Here is a 21,245-nt window from a genome sequence, read left to right as displayed (position 1 = left end):
TGTAACTGCCTGGCAGACCAGCACGCCTGTTAGGATCACTTAATTTTTGTAGTGCATGTGAAAGGAATGTTTGCACGTTCCCCAAGAATACTGAAGCAGGGCTCTCCGACCCATATTTATTCTGGAAATTCTCTTTTTGTTAACGGAACGCTATTACTGCAAGCTCAATAGTGACATCTCTAGAACAGTATTTACATCTCAGAAGACCTATGTCTACAGAAAAGCCACCGTCATGAATAGTTCAGTATACTGCAGCAGGAGAAGCAGAAAATGAATTTCTAAATTATGGCCAAATTTCAGCATTCAGATGTTTTATCTTACCATTTATTTAATTCTTGTTTGCTTGTTTTACTAACTTGAAAAGCAATTACAGAGAGAAAGAGAGAAAGTTTTCAACGTAGTGGTTCAGTTTGAAAGGGCAACAGCAGCTAACTTGGATAAGCTGAAACCAGAAGTCAGGGATGCCACTCATTTCTCAACCACGGGTAGAATGCATGCGAGTATGTGGCCATCTGCTGCATTCCCTTACCAGTGTTCTGAATGGGAAGTGGAGCATTTAAGTCTCAACCAAGGGTCATTATGAAATACTGACATCACAAACAGCTTTTCCTGCCCTACCACAAGATCTGGTATCCTTTATCTCTTTAAATTCCTAATAAGTTGTCCTTCTTGCAGTTTGAATGTATATTGCAGGCATATATAAATAAGCATGCGAACTTAAATTATTAAATACCCCCTGCTGTCTATGTTAATAGAATCTAAAATAATTGTTGGATTACTTGTAATATACCATCATATAACTATGGAGATTTCATTGATAAAAGACTAGTTACATTTACATAAAATTTTATATTAAGTCAATAATATATAGAAATAATTCTGGATACTTTTTGTTAATATCCTTACTTTCTTCAAGTTGCTACAAGAAAATATCCATCACTGTGTGTCTTAAACAGCAAGCATCTACTTGTCACAGTTCTAAAGGATGCACAGTCTAAAATAGAACACCCATCAGACGAGGTGTTTGGAGAGGGCCTGCTCCCTCAATCGTCTGTGTTCATACTCCCCTGAGTCCGCAGACCACAGAAACAGAAAGCTGTTCGCAGATGGATGTTATGTCAACTTTATCCAAGCACTCCACCCTCAGGATGTCTTCTGACTCTATGTGTCTTTCAAAGAATCCTTATTCTAATACCATATTAAAAAGGAGGATTTCAGGCAGACCACATTCAGATCATGGCAGGTTGTATTCATGTCTTACAGGGGAAATACATGCATTGTTAGAATCACCTTTTCTAATGACAGATGTCTTTTCGCATCATAGGAGTTTAGATCTGACACACAAAGGTAGAAAGGAAGGAAACAGACTGGATTTTCTCTGGGCTATCTGAACACACTGATATCCAAGTCATACGCACACTCATTTTAGGTTCTCTCTCCTGCAACTCAGACTCTGTCAAAATTAGCTAATCAGAAAAGTACTAGCTTCAGAGGCAAGTAGTGATAAACTAATTTCCTGCTTCAGATTTTCCTTATTAAAAAAATCGGTCTATTCCATTTGTCTCCCCGATTCAATGGATGACATCAATCAAATGGAAGAATGTTGCAAATATACTTAGAAGCTGCAGCAATTCTATTCTGCTGTGAATATACTACAATTGTTATCCTTTTCTATGATTGAAACAGATTCCGAATCAACCTGAATTATAACAGAGAAACAAGAAAAGTTGCAATTGGCTTCACTTGTTCATTCAGCTGTTACTCTTCTAAAAGATCTGAACCTCCTCACAAACCCTCAGAGGCAATACAATTCTCTGTTTTAATGAATTCACTAGCACCCCACTGAGAATTAATTGCTTTGGAAGCAACCCAATGGTTGGGCATGCTGAGAAGCCCACTGGTAGGCTATTTTTTCCTAATAAAGAGCTCTGAGGAATCAGCCAATCTCCTGACCAGGTACACTCTTTGCTTTTATTATGCCCTTCTTCTCTCCCTCTGTCTCTGTCCTTGGCTCTACGTGTGTGCTTGAAGACATAGACACACATAAGACAGGCTTGTAAGATCACTGCTGACAGTGAATGCTGCTGGAGCAAAAGAGAACAGTTTTAGGATATATACATCCACGGTTTATTCTCTACAGGCTCAAAGTCTTTGGGAGGAAAATCAGCAACAAAATGTCCTTGGTGAGGATTCTCCATTGCTGAAATATGTAACAAAGAAGATCATTTGTCATAGTTTAATGGAATAGGATTGACTATCCTATAATTCCCATCAGCATTGAAAATCTGTAACTGAGTTCATTCACTAACTCATTCATTAACCAGATACACACTCAGCACCTAATCCATGCTAATGTTTACTTACCAATGGGCAGCTGTGAGCATGCTTGTCCACAATGGGAGTACAGAATAACAGCTGATGACGCGCACATGTCCCCACTGGGGTTTCAAAAGATACAGAGCTAAGCTATTGGTTGAATCTTCTGCAAACAATTTGATATCCTAATACCATTATATTGTTTTATGCCTTGAATGCCATAACAAATAGAACTTATACATTAGAAGTATGAACACACAAATACATGTATATAAATATACACATACACACACATATGCTTATACAAAATACAACAAAGTCATAGGGAAAAATCAGATAATTACAGTTAAAAAGGCTCTTAGTTACAATATTAGCATGCATTCAAAAAATTCACAAATGCTTTCTCAGCACTCTAGAAGGAAAGAGAACAGGACTGACTTACCAAATTGCTCATTGAACCAAGAAAAAACAAAATACTTATCACAAAGAATATTTGTCCATCATTTGATTGTAAGAGGAACTTATCACATAGGAAGGAATAATAATAGTAATTTTTAAAAAGTATCCAGAACCTGGAAGGTACTTCTACAAAATGTGAAGAAACATTCTGCACATTCCACTTCCAGTTGTTTCTGAGCCAGGAGAAAGAATTGCCCTGAAAAGATTAGAGAATAATTCCCACGTCTCACCTGGGACAGGATTGAGTGTGAACTTGGAGCAGCTGAAATAAAAGCACTTATAATTTCTAGGTCCTCTGATAAAGTACCAAGAATACTTGGTACTTGCCCGTGAACCGTATTATTACATTATTGGTGGAGATGTAAAAGGGTACAGCCATTCTGGAAACTAATTAAGTTATTTCTTAAAAATTCAACATATACCTATCATATGACCTAGAAGCTGCACTCCTAGGAATTTTTTTTTTCCATAGGAAGGAAGGTGTATCCACTGAAAAATCTATACATAATTGATCAGGATAGCAGTGTCTTTGCTAAAGGTCAAGCATGGAGGCAAGTGTAGCATCCTTCTCTCTCAGAATGTTGTCAAACGTACATTTTCTTTTTTAGCTATTCCATTCCAAAATCCTCCCCAGTATACTCCATGATATCAATATAACTGGGAACAAAATATTGACTAAAAATGTGTTTATCTTTTTTTAAAAAAGTTCCAGATGTGTTTTGTCTCCATTTCTAGGAAGACATATCATTTGTCATGTTTTAAAAGGGAGAAACGACGAGAAGCACAGGATTTGTGGAAATATGAAGACATCATGGCGAAGATACCGAGATTCCTTATGTGCTTTTGCTTTCAGATAAACTGCAGAAATTCCTTGATCTCTCCCAGATTCGTATTTGGCATAGTTATAGTAATGAGATTTGTTCTTGAAAAAGTTAATGTGAAAATTAAATTGATTTAAGTGCATATTATACATTCATTTCATTAACAATTGTTTTCCAGTGAAGCATGGATTCCCTTGCAGAGATGCCGTGGCTCAGAGTTCTGAGCCTGAGTCTGTCTCGTGGGAAACCTGATTTTGAATGAACACACTTGCACTGGCCAGTTGTTTGAATTTATGACATTTACTTTGGGGTGTAATTTTATTGTTTTAGAAGGAAGTCACTGATGATACACCACAGAATTTTTCATTTGAATTCATGATATGCTATATATATATATATACTCTAAAGAAAATCTTTGACATATTTTTCCAGTCTATTTCCATAGACATGCAATCCTTTATTCAATCAATGTGTTGTTTTTAGATTGAAAATAATAGATCCATAAGATTCCAAACAACGCAACTAATTCAAATTAATTAAAGTGACAGAATGTTAATTTTTACCTAACTGACAATGTTCATTTCCTGAATGGAGATAAGTAAAAATCTTAATTAGATCTGGATTTTAGTTAGACCACCTTGCAGATTAATGTTCTCAATTTATACTTGACTGATGTCTATAAGCAAATCTGACTAATGCACGTGGTCTCTGAAGACAGCTGTCTTGAAAGATTCATGATTTAGTGCTTCCCAAGTGCCATAAAAGCAAAGGATTAAAGCCCCTGTGGGATGTTTATGGATTGTAAAAATTATTCACTAATTTTAAAATTCTGGAATAAAATGTGAACTGTCCAAATATGTACTTCTATATTGAGATAAAATAAGTATTGAATGCATATTCTAAATGCAAAATAAGATGATCCTCTGAATATAAAACAATATAATACTAATATAATCTGAAATATTAATATATTATATATATATAAATAATATAAAAATATCCTCTGAATATAAAATAATACGCCTGTACGTATGTTCTCTTTTCTTAATTAATATTGATTATTTTGCATGTAGTAACATGTTGCAGGGTTGTTGAATAGAAGATAAAACCAATAAAAGTCTAAACAGTGATTTTTTAATGTGATTTTCTTGTACACAAAAATTAGAAAATACTATTTTAAGAACTGTCATTAAGTTCTCATATTTCACATGTAATGTTTTCATTTCTGTCAAAATTTAGTCCTCAAAATCAGAAATATTATAATTGTTTTTTAGCATTAGCTTAATATTTGTTACTACATCACATATTGAAGCAGCTCAACCCAAAAGAGATTGAACTGCATTCCATGCTGAATTTTTATCCTTCTTCATTTGATCCTTTTAAATAAAGGAAGGTAAAGATTAACATTAACATTAAAATATTAACATTAAAAGAAATACAGCATTAAATTCTATGCTTCACTTAAAATAATTGGAATGTTTTCATGTGCACTACACAGTGTGCTTGAAAGGTGCGATGAACACTATTTAAAATTTGGACAATTTTTCCCCCAACTCAAAACTTTTTGTAATTTTGACTTTAACTCTTGAAGACCATTTAAATCATATTTCAATTTAAGTGCATCATTTGTGTTACTTCTAAGAAGCACCGGTGTGACAGCATTTAAACAAAGTGCTTGTTTCAGTAGTTTCATTGCTGAAATTATGTTCAGATCTGAAGACCCTTCAGGGAAGCTTGTGCTTTATGGCCTTCTGTTTCATCGTGTCTCTGTGTCTTTACAGCATAACCTCCTGCACACAGGAAAATCTGAGTATGTCTGGTAGTTGATAGAATGACACATACCTGCATCCAACCACACTCACACACACACACACAGTGCATGATAATGTTTCAGAACTTTAAGATAATTGAAGTCAACAAGAACTATGAACTATGTATTTGGCACCTACAATATGATTGCATTGATAAGCATGGCAAAATCTCATGCTCATTTCAAAATTCCTAGCAGCAATGTTTGCAAGCTAAGTATATGATTAGGAAGGGTCATGGCAAAGGAAAATGAGACTTATTTTCATGGAGGGAGCAAGAAAACTGTTTTTGGAGTTATAAATCTCATTTTGCATGAAAACAAACCACTAACATTTTGTGCAATGTGGACTATAAAAACATTTATTTAATATCCCATAAATGTAAAAATAAAGAGACCCAAAGTGCCACTTATTGCCTGAACACTAAAATAGCTCCTATTTCTTCACACAGAAAACAAGAAATAAGAGTTCCAGAGGCGTGGGCAAAATACATGGTGGATTTATTATTGATCCCCCATTCTTTAATATTCCTAGAAACCACAACTATTGTCATATTATTTTGCAATTCTCACTAAAAGATTGCAGTTTGATTTCTCACAATTTGGTTTGGTCTGGCCATGACAGTTCCATTAGTCAATGGAATGAAATGAAAAGAGAGTTTGCCTTCATGATAATAAGATTTATTTATTTATTCATTCATTCATTGTTATTTTCATCACATTTATTTAAAAAGCAGAGAGGGAGAGAAAATCCTCCATCTACTGGCTCACTTCACAAATACCACCCAAAAGCCAGTGCTGAGCCAGGTTGAAGCCAGACCGTAACGCCTTCCTGTTTTGCATGTGGGTGGCAGGGACTCAAATACTTGAGTTATCCCTGTCAGGATGTGCACTCACAGTCCAGAAATATGATTTAAATTAGAGTAGCTGAATACTGTAGGCATTCTAACATGTGGGTATCACAAGCATCATTTTGATGTAACATACCATGAACTGTTATACTCACCATGTTAACAGAATTTAAAACACCATACAATTTGCTGTTTGCTTCCCTTGCAACTCAGTCACATAGTGAAGATAACTCTCCCTGGAGTACAGCTTTGTTATACAACTGGTTAAACCACTGCCTGTAATACTGGTATCACACATGGACACTGGTTCGAGTCCCTGCTACTCCACTTCATATCTGTCTCCCTGCTTCTGTAACTTGCAAAGCAGCAGAAGATGGTGCATTGGTTCTCTGTTACATAGATGAGAGACTGGATGAAAATCCTGGCTCCTGGCTCTCTTTGGCCCAATCCTGGTTGTTGCAGCCATTTAAGCATTGAGCAAGTGAATGGAAATCTCTACCTCTCTACAATCCTGCCTTTCAAATAAATATTTTAAAAATAAAATAAATAAAAATAACACACCCTGGAGAACCACTTTTCTAGTCTAAAACAAAACTGTTATGTGGAGTGTCTAAGCTACCACATCACAGTCACAAAAATAAAATAAAATAAGATAAAATAAAATAAGATAGAAAAGACACCCTACCATAAAACTTATTATAAAAGTATAAAATCCAGGAGGCTTGCAAATATGCAAGAACAGATTTTCTTATTGCCCCAAAGTGGATTTAAAAACTGTTATTGGAAAAATTAAGTAACACAAGATGTCAATATATTCATAGGTCCATTTTCAAAGTGGTAGTGAATCCAACATAGACGATATTCTGTGGTCATTAAAACATGTTTTTGTTTGTTTTTACTCAGGAATTTAAGTTGTATTAAAAATGAATCTGTTTATTGACTAAGAATGCCTGTCTTAACCTCAAAAACACTTCAGGCATCCATCTTTTGTTGTTAAAACCTTGGTTTTCCCTTGAGTTGGAGGGAAGAAACACAGCCATTCAATAAGATGACTCCAAGGATTCGCATTAATGTGTTATGTACATTTACGTGGCAAGCACTTTGGGTTATACAAAAGTGGAAATTTGACCTATGATATAGTGGGGTTCCTAGGGAATGCTTCTTCATAAATAACCTCTAATGGGGTCTCTGGTTGACTCCTCAGACTCGGGGAAAACGAAGCTGCTCCATCTTACCGTTCAGTCGGAGTTAAGCCCCAGGAGCTTTCTCTCTCTCTGTCTCTGCCCACTCTCCGCCCTCCTCTCTCCTCTTTCCCCTTTCTCTTTTCATACCACTTTCAAAAACAAATAAATATATTTTTTTAAAAAAAGAGTTGCATTCCTTCCAGAGGAAAAAGAAAGAAAAGTGCATAGTAATGAAATAAAGAATAAAATAAAACGGTTCAACTTCGTAACCGTCACAAGTGTAGAGTTAAAAAACTTAATGAAAATTCACTAAAATAATATTCAGGCTGAAGAATGGAAAGCAAAAAAAGAGAAGTTTTTAAAATTGAGAAAGAGAGTATAAGAAATATTTGGAACACACTAATATTGCTTTATTATATTAAAGGGTAAAGCAAATCAGGAAAAAGGTATTTATAAAGGTAATGTTTAATAAATTTCAAAAGTTATTGGCAGAAAGCAAATTTACATTTAACAAACTATTAACCTTAAGGCTGTTTTTAAAATAGTTCACCATCAAAGATAAATTGACAGCAAATAGGAAGTATCAAAAACAAGAAAAGTTGAATTATACCTAAAGAAAATAAGATCTGTATATGAAAAAGCAACATGCAAATCTATAATTATAACAGTACAGTAGACAAACGTGAAGATATTGAAACAACACAGATGCCTTCCTAAAATATGACTGGAAGAAGAAACTGGAGCACATCAACTCTGTGGAATAGTAATCGACCATGAAGAAAATGTAAGATTCTACCATTTAAAGCAAATAGTCCCAACTGAAGATCATTATGATCAGTGAAATAAGCCAATCCCCAAAGGGCAAATATCATATGACCTTTGTGATATAAGATGACATTCATGCAAAATACGAAACAAGGAGATATATAAGTAAACAAGTATACACATATATCTCATGGTTGAACTACATAATGGAGACTAGCATATTTGGAATTGAAAATGTATTGCAGTATACATCTCTTCTCCCAGTGAAACGGTTAAATAAGCCTTTTCAATGTGGTACTAAAATACCTTTGTCTATGCTTGCAATGATATGATGCACTTCAATAGCAGATTGTTAATTTTCAAGTGTTACTAAAGGACCATATCATTTCATATAGGAACATGGCGGGGGGGATGATGGGAGGAGAAAATCAGGAGGGAGAAATGGGAAGGAAAGGGGGAAATTCCTGCAGCTACAAAAACGTATCACAGAAAATTATAAAAAACTAATTAACAGAAAGATGATTTATGTTTAGCAAATCAATAGCAAAATTTATTTTTATTTTGAAAATAACAGAATATCATGCACAGTGATCCATCACCTCTTATTAGTGAAGGTGGCTGCTGTATTCTACTGTCCCCATCGCCTCCCTTGTGACACTGAAGTTCCCATTTCCTCCATGTGATTACAGTTCACACTGGGATTACCCTTAAAGCGGTGCAGAGAAGATGTACAGCCACGTGAAAGCTTCTGCCACTTCCTCAGTGGGAACAGCCCTCATCCAAGAACTGCTCAATGGATTTAAATGAATTATTTTCTGTACTGCTCTCCAGTAGGATAGCCTAATGGTCACCACAGTACCACAGCTCCCACTGAATTGCCTGAGGGAACTCTTGACAGTTCTTTGTAGTTTGACAATCCTTTTTCGTTTGCTCGTTTATAAGCATTCTTCCTGAATACATTTCCTGGAAAATTATATATACTGTAAGACACTTGCCAAACCGCAACTCAAAAGTCGAGATGATATGATGTATTCGCTTACCCTGCTTGGCTGCAGGTAAGGATTCATGATAGGAAGCTGATGATATCCGTTAGGGGAGAGAAACAAATGTGTAACAGACCAGAATTAAAGGAATGCTGGAAAGCATGCGTAGGTAAATTGAAAAAGCTTTTAATATGTAAGGTAATGAAAACAATGTCATTTAGGGACTAATCCTATAGATAGTAAAAATTAAAACAAAACCCAGAAAACAGTAGATGAAATTAAGATGATCTAATTTCTAAATGTTATCTGTTAATGGATTACAGTACTAATGTATACTTAATTCTTATAATTTAACTGTTCATGCTTTAGGCCTAATATACCAAATAAGAAAACGAAAAATAGAAACATCATAATTCTAGTATCTATGCTTTAGGCTTTATATAGTGAATAAGAAAGTAATATTTAATAATGAGATTGAAATAAACAAAAAATACGAGTCATCAAAAACTTTGTAGAGGAATGGAATTAAAACGATAATTGTTATTTCCCATAAAAACTCAGAGGATCACTTGTGTTTTATTCTGTCAAAGAAAAATGTAAGAGAAAAATCACATGAAAGAATAGGCTAAGGGCCAGAAAGTTGGTATTGCAACCTAAGGCACCGCCTGAAGGGATGGCATCGCGTATGGGCACCCGTTTGAGTCCTGGCTGCTCCCAGATAATGGTCTGGAAAAATAATATGCAGTAGCCCAAGTCTTTGGGCCCTGAAACCCTAGATGAACCTTCTGCATTCTGTTAAGCCCAGCTCTGACCATCACATACATCGGGGTGTGAGCCATCAGATGAAAGATCTTTCTATTTATCCTTCTGTCTGTAAATGTATCTTACTTGTGACAAATTTCCATAACCTAAAGGCAAATAAAATTGACTATGCACTTTTTTCCCCATGTAAATAAGCTCCATTTGCCAAGGAGCAAAACCTTACAATGGTTTCAGTTTCTCTCACAAATAATACCTACATTTTTATACCAGACTATTTAATGAAAATCTGTATTTCTTCTATTTTTATTTTTTTTCCCATTGGGAAGATATAGTTACAGAGAGAAGGAGACACAGAGAGCAATGTTTTCCATCCACTGATTCACTCTCCAACCCCCAGAGTTGAGCTAACCTGAAGCCAGAAGTTTCTTGCTGTTCTCCCATGTGACTGCAGGGGTGCAAGGACGTAAGCTATTTCTGTTGCTTTCCCGGGTCATAAGATGGGAGTGGGATAGGAAGTAGAGTAGGTGGGATGTGAACCAGCAGCCGTATGGGATGTCAGCGCCATAGTCAGAAGCATAGCCAGCTATACCACAGCACAGAATATCTGCATATCAAAGATTCTTTCTCTAAAGAAAGTCTTGGGCCCGGCGGCTAAAGTCCTCGCCTTGAACACCCTGGGATCCCATATGGGCGCCAGTTCTAATCCCGGCAGCTCCACTTCCCATCTGGCTCCCTGCTTGTGGCCTGGGAGAGCAGTCAAGGACGGCCCAAAGCCTTGGGACACTGCACCCGCGTGGGAGACCTGGAGGAGGTTCCTGGTTCCTGGCTTCGGATCGGCGCAGCACCGGCCCGTTGTGGCTCACTTGGGGAGTGAATCATCAAATGGAAGATCTTCCTCTGTATCTCTCCTCTCTGTATATCTGACTTTGTAATAAAATAAATAAATCTTAAAAAAAAAAAAAAAGAAAGTCTTGCAGAGAAACTAGGAGCCCTAACACTTGGTAACTCTTACCTGCCATCCTTTTGGCAGCGCAATAGGAAAAGTCAGTTTGAAAAATGGTAATAGTGGGAATTTCATTATAAGAGTTTGCCTAGCATATTAAATATTCATATTCATTAAATATTATGTCCATATGTACATAGGGACAAGCTATTAAGTAGAACCTGGGGAAACAGCCATCTCTCTTCTTGATTATTTCATTTATATACTGTGAACAAGTTTCATGCATGTCACAACACAGATTTAGTGACACTTCCCATCTGACCCTCCCTCCTGCCCTCATTCTCCAGTTCTCCTCCTTTCTTTTCTTTCTTTTTAAAATGATTCTTTCAGTGACATACTTTCGTTCTATACAATTTTTCATTGTGGTAAATGTCAGTTGCAGAATAGGTGGTATGGAATTGTGTTACACTTGTGTTCTGAGGAAGACGTAATTTTCGGTACCGGGGAGTGAAGAAGCTAATACAAAGCATTTTACTTTGATCATCTACAAAAAATCAGCTGTTTGGGTAGATGCTAGGGATTACCATGACTCCTGTTTCAAACTCCCTTACACATCCTGACGTAGTTTAGCGTGCTTGTGTGCATAAAGAATCAGCTGTGGGCTACGGGGACCTTAACCAAGCATGACCTGTATTGTAACCGTGGACTTAGCTTTCCAGTTGAAATTTTTTAAGCAATGTTTTGCACGAGAGGATATTATTCTCTAACAAAGGAGCAATTTGAATTAGCAATATGTTTGGGTTTTGGTGTATAGTTTTTCCAGGTTTATTTCATTTAAGAAATTCATGCAATTATGAAAATGTGATTTTTCAAGAAACTTATCAGTACCAGAAAGTATGGCTAGTTTCAAGGGAGGGCAAATGTCAGTTGATTTGGTATCTATTACATTTGTCCCCAAAGCAGAAGTCCTTCCCTCTTGTAGAGCTATCCTGGGAGCTGTTCACAAGCTCTCATCTGCATGTGTATAATACCTCCTCTGACCCTGGGTTCTTCATGTACATGTGCATTGGCTACTGAAGCTGTTCTTGAGGTTTACTTTCTCCAGCTGGTGCTTCACTGCTCCAATGAGGATGTGTATCACTGGTCCAGTCCCTTGCCTTCTGTTGGAAAAGCAGAACCATGAATGGGAATCTTGTGATTTATCTGTATGTAAACTAATACAATAATCAAAACACAGGCACCTATATGATTTTCACTGAGTAGGAAAGCTTATGTACAAGTTAGTTGTAGTACTTAATGTAGTATAGTAAGATATGTAAATCAAAATAATATGCACAATCAGATGCACTTTATTTTTATATATTTTAGTTCCCAAATTGTGACTATGACATCTAAATTCATTCTAATCCTCTATGTGACATTTTGGCCTGTTTCACACCTTGACAAGGCAAGTTTTTTTAAAAGATTTGTTTATTTTTATTGGAAAGTTGGATAGACAAATAGGAAGAGAGACAGAAAGGAAAAATCTTCCATCCGCTGATTCACTCCTCAAGTGGCCACAGCAGCTGGAGCTGTGCTGATCCAAAGCCAGGAGCCAGGAGCTTCTTCTGGGTCTTTCCCACAGGTGCAGAGTCCCAAGGCTTTGGGCCATCTGCCACTGCTTTCCCAGGCCACAAGCAGGGAGCTGGATGGGAAACAGCACTACCAGGATTAGAACTAGTGCCCATATGGGATCCCTGTGCGTGCAAGGTGAGGATTTTAGCTGCCTGGCTACTGTGCTGGGCCTAACAAAAGAAATTTTTAATATATTTTAAGATATATAATACTTGGTTCTTTAATTGCAATATGGCAATTTAATGCATATGTGTGTTCGCATATGTTCATAATTCTTAACATTTAACTTCAACTGATTTCATTGCTTTTGTTTTACTTATCATATATAAGGACCCTTTTAAAAAGTGTCACTTTAGAACTTTTATTTTCATTTACTTGAAACTCAAAGAAGAAGAGAGAACATTTTCACCCATTAGTTTACTCTCCAGGTGCCAACAACAGCTGTGCCTGGATCAGGCTGAAATCAGGAGTTAGAAATGTAATCTAGGTTACTAGAATCAGTAGCAGGAACTCAACTATTTGATTTAGGATTTGCGACCTCCCAGGGTGTATATTAGAAGTTAGAATTGGTAACAGAGCCTGGACACAAATCCAGGCAGTACAATCTTGGTCTGTGTTATCATTCCAAATAATATCTTAACTCTTCTTATTAATGTGCTTATTTGTTTATTTTATATTCTTTAAGATAGTCTTCTCTTCCCAAGAATTTGTTTTATTTATTCCCTGTGCTTGGTGCTGTGATGACTGAAATGCCTTAACCTTGCAGTGGAAGGGTTTTTGTGTCACTTTGTTTTATTCTTAGGCGATGATTTAGTCTTCCTAAACCTAGATTAATCCATCTTTTTACAATATTCAAGTTTCTTTTGGTAGATGGGCAGATCACAAAGTAAATATTATTTAAAACAATCTTAGTATCATATAATATTAAGGATTTTCAATGGTGTTTGAAAATGTCTTAACAATACCCTAACTGCTGAACTATCAATACAACCCTGACATTGCTTTTCGAAGGTGTCAAAAATCATATTTTATGCATAGTGGGGAGAGAAAATAAAGTTAAATCACAAAGGCACCATTGGTAATGGATTCTGATGATTGGTAGTGGACGTTGATGAAGTGTCAAAGATTAGACAGAGGAGATGCCCATGAATAAAGACATTGACAAAACCATGAAGAACAGCATCCTCCATGAGGCATACATTTTGCTTTTGGAGAGATGTAGGTAGAGATAAAAAATTCCATTGGGAACAATTAGGAGGTTGACTTGGGGCATATTTTAGAAAACCTTTTTCATGAGATTGGCAAGATTTCTGACTTTTTATCCTGTCAGTTGAAAAGCAATTAAAATTCTGTGTGATATTAATAAAACATGACATAATTACACATTGAATATAACTAATAAAATAACTGCAGATCTGAAGTGCTATAAAATTTAAAACATTTTATGTGACATGATACTCAAAATGTTTCACCTTTTGGAATATTTAAGGTTTAGGATTTGGTAATCAGAGATGCTCACTTGGTAAAAACCAATATGAATAGTGGAAAATATGAAAATCTCTACAGTACGAAACACTTCTGGTGCAATGTTTCACATAAGAAGTATTAACTTGAGTATGTGTTTTGTAAGTTCATAAGTAAATAAAAATGTAATTTTGCTAAATGAGATCGAACCCAAGAAATTGTAAACTCTTTAAGTTACTACTGCTGAGTAATTTCATATATATTTCATATCTAAATGAATACACATAAAGTAGCATTTGAAACAAAACCTAGCAGGAACAAAGGGTGCATAAATGCAAGGCTAAGTGTCAGCAATCAATGGACAAAGAAAAAGCATTGCCGTAAATTATTATGCATGAAACTTGGAAAACAGAAGTTACTAGACCATTTCACATAGTGTGCTGGAGAATCACAAGGAAGGTACCAAAAGAAAACAGACAATCCATTCTAAATATGTAAAAGATATGAAGATAGAAAGATAGATGTCAGAAAATTCATAGTGATAGATTTTGGTACGTTAAGCAACAGTGAGCCTACTTGGGTCTTTGACTACATAACAGGAGACAGTACTTCATTTCATATTTTGACTTTGTCAAATAGGTACGTACATTCAGATAGCTCTGATTGGGGGAAAAAAAAAAAAAACAGAACAAAAAAACCCCTGTGACTTGAAAGCATTCTAAGCTGTTTGCAGCTTCCTGACTGTGGGTTCAGGCAGAAATGATAGTAACTGCTACCTCGCTGTAATGGTAAGTGAAAAAAAGCATAAAGAGAGGACCAAGGTAATGACAGTCTTGGTGATTGGCTTCAGTTAACAGAGATTCTGCTTGGAGAGAGGTGCTTTTGTGCTCCAGTGTCACCTTTCTTGGCACAGTCTTCTCTTTTTCTTGAATATAGGGTCCTTGAGACTAACAAAGATGCACGTGCCCCCATTTTGAAACTTCACTGATGTGCGTGATGCTTGGAGTCTGACACATCTTTGTTCAAACAATCTGACTTACTTTAAAACATAGCATTTAATCTCTACTTTACGGAAGTTTTTTTTTTTTATGTCCATTCTTTAATTGGCAGATGGCCCACATAAGTTTTACACACACACACATACACACACACAAAATAGACAGGATCTTCAGAGTTTTTAATTAGGTCAAGTCAATTTTCTCTTCTTTCTCAGCCAAGGGCGTCATTATTAGAAAGTGTCTAATGTGATACGGGATTTCAAAAGCAGCACAGTCAATGGCTTTTCCATTGTCATGAAATAATAGGGCTGAGTTTAATTACATTTCAAAAATGAATAGCAAAGAAAAAAATCTTGAAGTACAGTAACCCTTTATCACAGGTTTTCATAAGTCAAAATTTGTAAAGGTACAGATAAGAATCAGTCGATTTTTCATGATTTTTAGTGAGAATTGTGGGCTTAGGGTCCTTTGCAGTGAAGATTATAATGTTGTGATAAAACTCAATACTGTGAAGTCATTATGCCTTCAAATGGGCAGATGCCATTTGGTTTTAAATAACACGTTCTTCATCCTTTTATATTCACAGAAAGCTTAATTCATCTAAAATGTTTTTCATGATAGTGCTTTCAATATTGCAGTTTTTTACATTCATGTTATTGCAGAAAATCAGAAACAATGTAACTGTCATATCCCCTAATGGATATTAAACTGACTCAAACATTTTTTTAAACTACATTTGGTTAAAATTTAGTCTATGGATCATAATTTGTTAAATTAACATAATTAAAAGCACCAATGATAAGACATGGCCTTTTATTATTTGGAGTGTTCATAGTAAAATCCTATATAAGAGTATCTCTAATTGTTTAAGACAATTTCACCAACCTTATCTCATTTGTTACACCCATACACACAAACAATGGTACACCACGAATGTTCATGAAACATGGGATTAAAAAATCTGCTTAGAGCAGGTGTCAGTATCAACACCTCCCTTAATAACAAGGATTTGTTTATGGTCCTACTCCACCGTGTCCAATCCTTCTTCCTGCTAATGCGAGTGAAGGCAGCAGATAACGGCCTGAGTTCTTGCGTTCTTGCCATCCATGTGTCAGACCTACACTGAGTACTACCCTTGAATGTGGGTTGGCTCAGTCTTAGCTGTTGTGGACATTTGCAGGACAAGTGTGTGTCTCTCTCTCTTTTTCTCATGCATCTACTGGTTCACACCTAAATGACTGCAATAACCAGAGTTGGGCCAATATGAAACCAGGAGCCTGGAATTTCTTCTGTGTTTTCCATACGGGATGCAGAGGCCCAGAAACTTGGTCCATCTTTTGCTGCTTTCCCAGACACAGCTCAGAGAGCTGGATCCGAAGTGTAACAGCCAAGAGTATCAACCCTATGGGATGCCAGCATCCCAGGTGGAGGTTTAACCTATCATGCCACAGTACAGGTCCCAAGAGTGTACATTGTTAATCATCAACCGAACTCACTCTTGTGAAGACTGATATGGCTGCTGAATTCTTCTGTGTTTAGCTTCAGAAATCAATTTTGTCCCTTTACTACTTGGTTGGAAACACCCATTACTCATTTTTGAATCCCATCCACGCTCAAGCAGCAGCAACATGTCTTTATACAAACCAGTAGCTACTCCTCTGATGTTAAATGACCAAGGAGTACTACATTAGGGCACAATGACTGAAACATCCTCATTGTATCCCAGACAGCGTTGCCTCAGCTCAAAGGACTCATTCGCAGCAAAGAATGCACTAAGCAACAGCTCATGCATGACAGTGAGATTTGCCAAGTGTATCATTTCATTCCGACTCCTAAACATAGCTGCCTTGGACAAACAGTGGAACTGTCCACTGGTGGAACAGAGAAGACTGCAATATTGGGAAATATCTGTCATATGTGCCGTATAGTATCACAGGCTGTGATGTATGCACTTAATTAAAAGCAACTATCAAGGGATATGGCATGAACAAGTAGAATACACAAACTGGGGATACATGGATAGAAGTAGCATTTCTTCTTCTGGCCATTGTTTATTTTTCATTGACATGTTCTCTGAAATGGAAATTCTACCACATTAGACTTCTAAAGTCCTAGTTTAGAAGTGCTGATTATATGTTGTTTAATAGAGTAAGAATTCTACCAACTGGAATTGTTCATTATTAGCTGACCACTTTTTTTTTTTAATTCCTATTGTATTATCAGACAATAACAAGAATAGTAGCACAGATTAGGAAAATAAATCTGATTGGCATGTGTAACTGATGATCACTGAATAAATAGCTCAAGAAGCAGCATGTCTGGAAACTGACCAGTCATAAGTTTTAGTGCAAAACTAGGAGAGTTAACAGAATTTAAAGACTTAGAATGCTTTAGAAAGAAACTGAACAAGTTCATTGGGTAAAGCAACCAGAACATTTTTTCAAATACCAAGTTTGAACTCCTGGGATGTGTGCTTGAAGTGACCACTGAAAAATTTCAAAATTTGCAGCAGAATCAGTGGCAGAACAACACTGGAGTGGCTTTGGTTGCCAGCACGTCTCATGCAACACCATTTTGCAAAAGTCAGTCCTTCAAAAATTGCATATGCATGTCCGTCCTCAGAAATGTGATGCAACCTTGGTGTTATAATAAAGTAAGCAAACCAACAAAACAAAACAACTGAATAAACTCAGTCCTGTGAAATAATATGAATGAGCCTTTAAAGGCCTGAATGGTGGACAACAGCTGGCTCAAATAATGAATTATGCCATATCTTCTTGGCTCCTCCCACACAGAAGCCAGCCGTAGTTCTTACAAAGCTGTTTTACTATTTGATACACTTTCTTGAGTTTGCTTGTATCTTTCCTTACTTCCTATTTTCTGCAATACTTTTTTTTTATAGATTGGTGTTCTATTTATTCTTTCTATGTGCGTAGATCAGAGACATGTACAAAGCCCTTAAAACGATATCACTTTCATGGAATAAATTTATCATTGTTGATTTTCTTTTTTTTCTTTCTTTTTTTTGACTTTTTTTTTATTAATTATTATGCATTATGTGACAGTTTCATAGGCTCTGGGAATCCCCCCACCCCTCCCCACACCCCTCCCTCCTGGTGGATTCCTCCACCTTGGTGCAGTATTACAGTTCAAATTCAATCAAGATTCTTTCCTTGCAAACATATACCAAACATAGAGTCCAGCTACTTATTGTCCAGATGGGTTGAACAGTTTCTTGGGGAGACCATTTCTGGTCCAAAGTTAGAGCTGGTAGAATATCATCCCAGTCAATTAAGAGTCCCAATATAACATTAACAGCAATTTGTAACATTATAAGGCAGTCAAAGGGTGTGGGTGCCTACATGCATGTGGGGAACATCTTTTGTATGATTTGTGCGTTTGAGCGGGATGGAGAGTGACAGGCATTAGAGATTCATTCTGGGCAGGTGGTTCACCTTGGCAAAGAGCGGCTTGGATTGTTCTCACCAAGAACTTGTAAGAAGCTCAATGCATTAGACATCACCATCAACAATCGGATTAAGAAATGTACTGAAAACACTGACACATATTTCTCAAGGGATTGAAGGTAAACCACTAACAGTCATGAAAATGTGGTAAGGATGACTAGCAATTAGGAAAATGCAAATGAAATCCATGATGTGATTTTACCTCACCCTAGTCAGATGGGCTTTCAACTTGCTTATTCTTTTATGCCATGCATTTCCTAATATTGAAGACAATAATTGTTATTTGTTTATTTATTTTGGTTGAAAAAGATCATAACAGGCAATTCTGGGCTGAGCCAAAGCCAGCAGGTAATAATTACGTCCCAGTCTTTCATCTACTCTCTAAGGTTATAGAGTTCCAAGTACTTGATCCATCTTCTTGTGCCTTCCCAGGTGGATTAGTAAGAAGCTGCAGCAGAACTGCAGCAACCATGCCTCAGACAAGAACTCCACTCTGGGATGCCGGCGTTGCTTATGTTGGCTTCGTCCTGCTGTGTTGTACATATTATATACTCATCCAACTTTTAAGGCATAATAACATTTTTCAATTTTATTTGCTTTCATAATGTATTTATTTTATTAAAAATGCCTAGCCAAACTTTTCAAGTGATTAGTTAAAAATTAAGTAACTACTGGAGACATAATGTATAACCTGGTTTCCATTTTTAGTGTCTGTTATACCTGAACATTGCTAAGACTACAATGTTTGACCACAAATATAAAATGGTAGAAGATGTGGAAAGCTATCCATTTATTAGTCATCTTGAATGTTTTCATCTTTTCAGAATATATGCACTTTTATCAAAATTAATAGTTTTGACACTTGCTATGGTCTTACAAATGTCAGCAGGGTGACAGTGTTCTTTCCAGAGGTGACTGGGACTCTGGCAGTCAAAGAAAAAGACCTAGTGACAAACCTAACGAGGAGATGGCCATCTGTCAGTGGAGGAGAGAGATTTCAGGAGGGAGTCAGCTGATCCCGTGAGCTGATGCCGTTAGCTCTGATAGAGTCTTAGGAAACTATAGAGTTCTGTTGCTAAGTCACCAGCTTGCGCTGCCTTATTGTGGCAGCTCAGGCAAGCTTATACAAATGCTTTTTGTTTCTCTTTTGAATTTGTGTCAAATATCCTGTGCCTTGTTCAACCAACCATACTGAGAATATGATCTTCTTGTGAAATTGTAGGGTATCGTGATGTAGAAATTTAGCTCAATTAGCTATAGAGAAATGAAAAGAGAAAATTGATCTTGCCTATGCTAACGTGTCCCTATCTTCTCGAAGGGCATCTAATTTAGAGCATTTCTGATTCTCTCTTTGCCGCACAATTTTTCTATTCTGTGTACTGTATGCATGTATAAGTAATTATTTTATTTATCCGAATTTTGTGACTTGGAAATGTTGCTTACTGCAAATATTCTAAGAATTAGTTTTACCATTATTTAATTTTTATTGTCCTTTAAGGCCATAGTTCTTACTCCTTTAAGTCTCATATATGTATTTTGAATAATTAAATTTATTTCTAAAATTTATTTATTCTTATCTGAAAGTCAGATATACAGAGAGGCGGAGAGACAGAGAGGAAGAACTTCCATCCATTGATTCACTCCCTAAGGGGCTGCAAAAAGATCAGCCAGAGCTGAGCCAATCTGAAACCAGGAGCCTGGAGCCTCTTCTGGGTCTCCTATGCACATACAGGGTCCCAAGGCTTTGGGCTCTCCCAGGTCACAAGCAGGGAGCTGGATAGGAAGCAGGGCCGCCGGGATTAGAACCAGCGACCATCTCGGATCCCGGTGTGTGCAAGGCAAGGACTTTAATTACTATGCTATTGCGCCAGGCCCTGGGCCCTAAATTTGATTTTTTAATAATTTTATTAACATGAAAAGAAGAGATAGAGAAATACTGAGAGAGAGAGAGAGAGAGAGAGAGAGAGAGAGAGAGAGAGAGAGAGACAAGAAACAGAGAGCTCTCATCAACAAGTAACACAACAGTAAAGCCTGAAGAAGGCCAGTTCTGAGAACCAAAACATCAGTTGAGGTCTGCCAAGAGTCAGGGACACACCTGCTGCCTAGCAGTCTACACAGCAGAATTCTGGAATCAGAGGCAGAGCAGGACTTGAATGCTGACATGTATAAGATGAGACTCATGAAGGCTTCTCAAGAAGCTTCTAAGCTGCTGTACCAAACAAACACTTCAAATTTTATATTAAGATCTTAAATCATGTAAATAAGGTCATCATCAATAGAGTTTAGTCAAGTAAGTTAAACAATGATTTTTAAAATATAACTTTATTGCTTTATAATCTTGATGATCATTAGTCCTCTTAAAGTTAATATCTACTACTAATTGATTTATCTTCTCTTCCTGAAATTTTCACCTGCATGGGACATCATGGAATAACTACTAGCTCCTTCATATTTCTCCAAGGAGAGTGTGTGTGTGTGTGTGTGTGTGTGTGTGTGTGTGTGTGCATTCACACTGTTTTCTGGGAAACAAGATGTTCAATATAACACCCCTGAGTTTAGAGTTACATTAGAATTTACACAAGTGGATTTGCTAAATGTTTTCTGTCAGTATAGTTGGTAATGTTTTTCTGATAAAACCCATTTTTTTTTACAGTAATGATTGGTCCAAATTCCCTTTTCTGGGCTCCAACCACATCGCCCATTCAAGGTCACAAGCACTGCCACTTGATTTACTATCGTGACACCTCTACCAGAAAACAGTCCATCCTGCTCGAGCTTTGCCAGGCATTGCTTCTGCAAGCTTCCTGCTCT

The sequence above is a fragment of the Ochotona princeps genome, chromosome 28 (assembly GCF_030435755.1).
Source record: "Ochotona princeps isolate mOchPri1 chromosome 28, mOchPri1.hap1, whole genome shotgun sequence".
NCBI lineage: Eukaryota > Metazoa > Chordata > Mammalia > Lagomorpha > Ochotonidae > Ochotona > Ochotona princeps.
Note: the sequence above shows the minus strand (reverse complement) of the source record.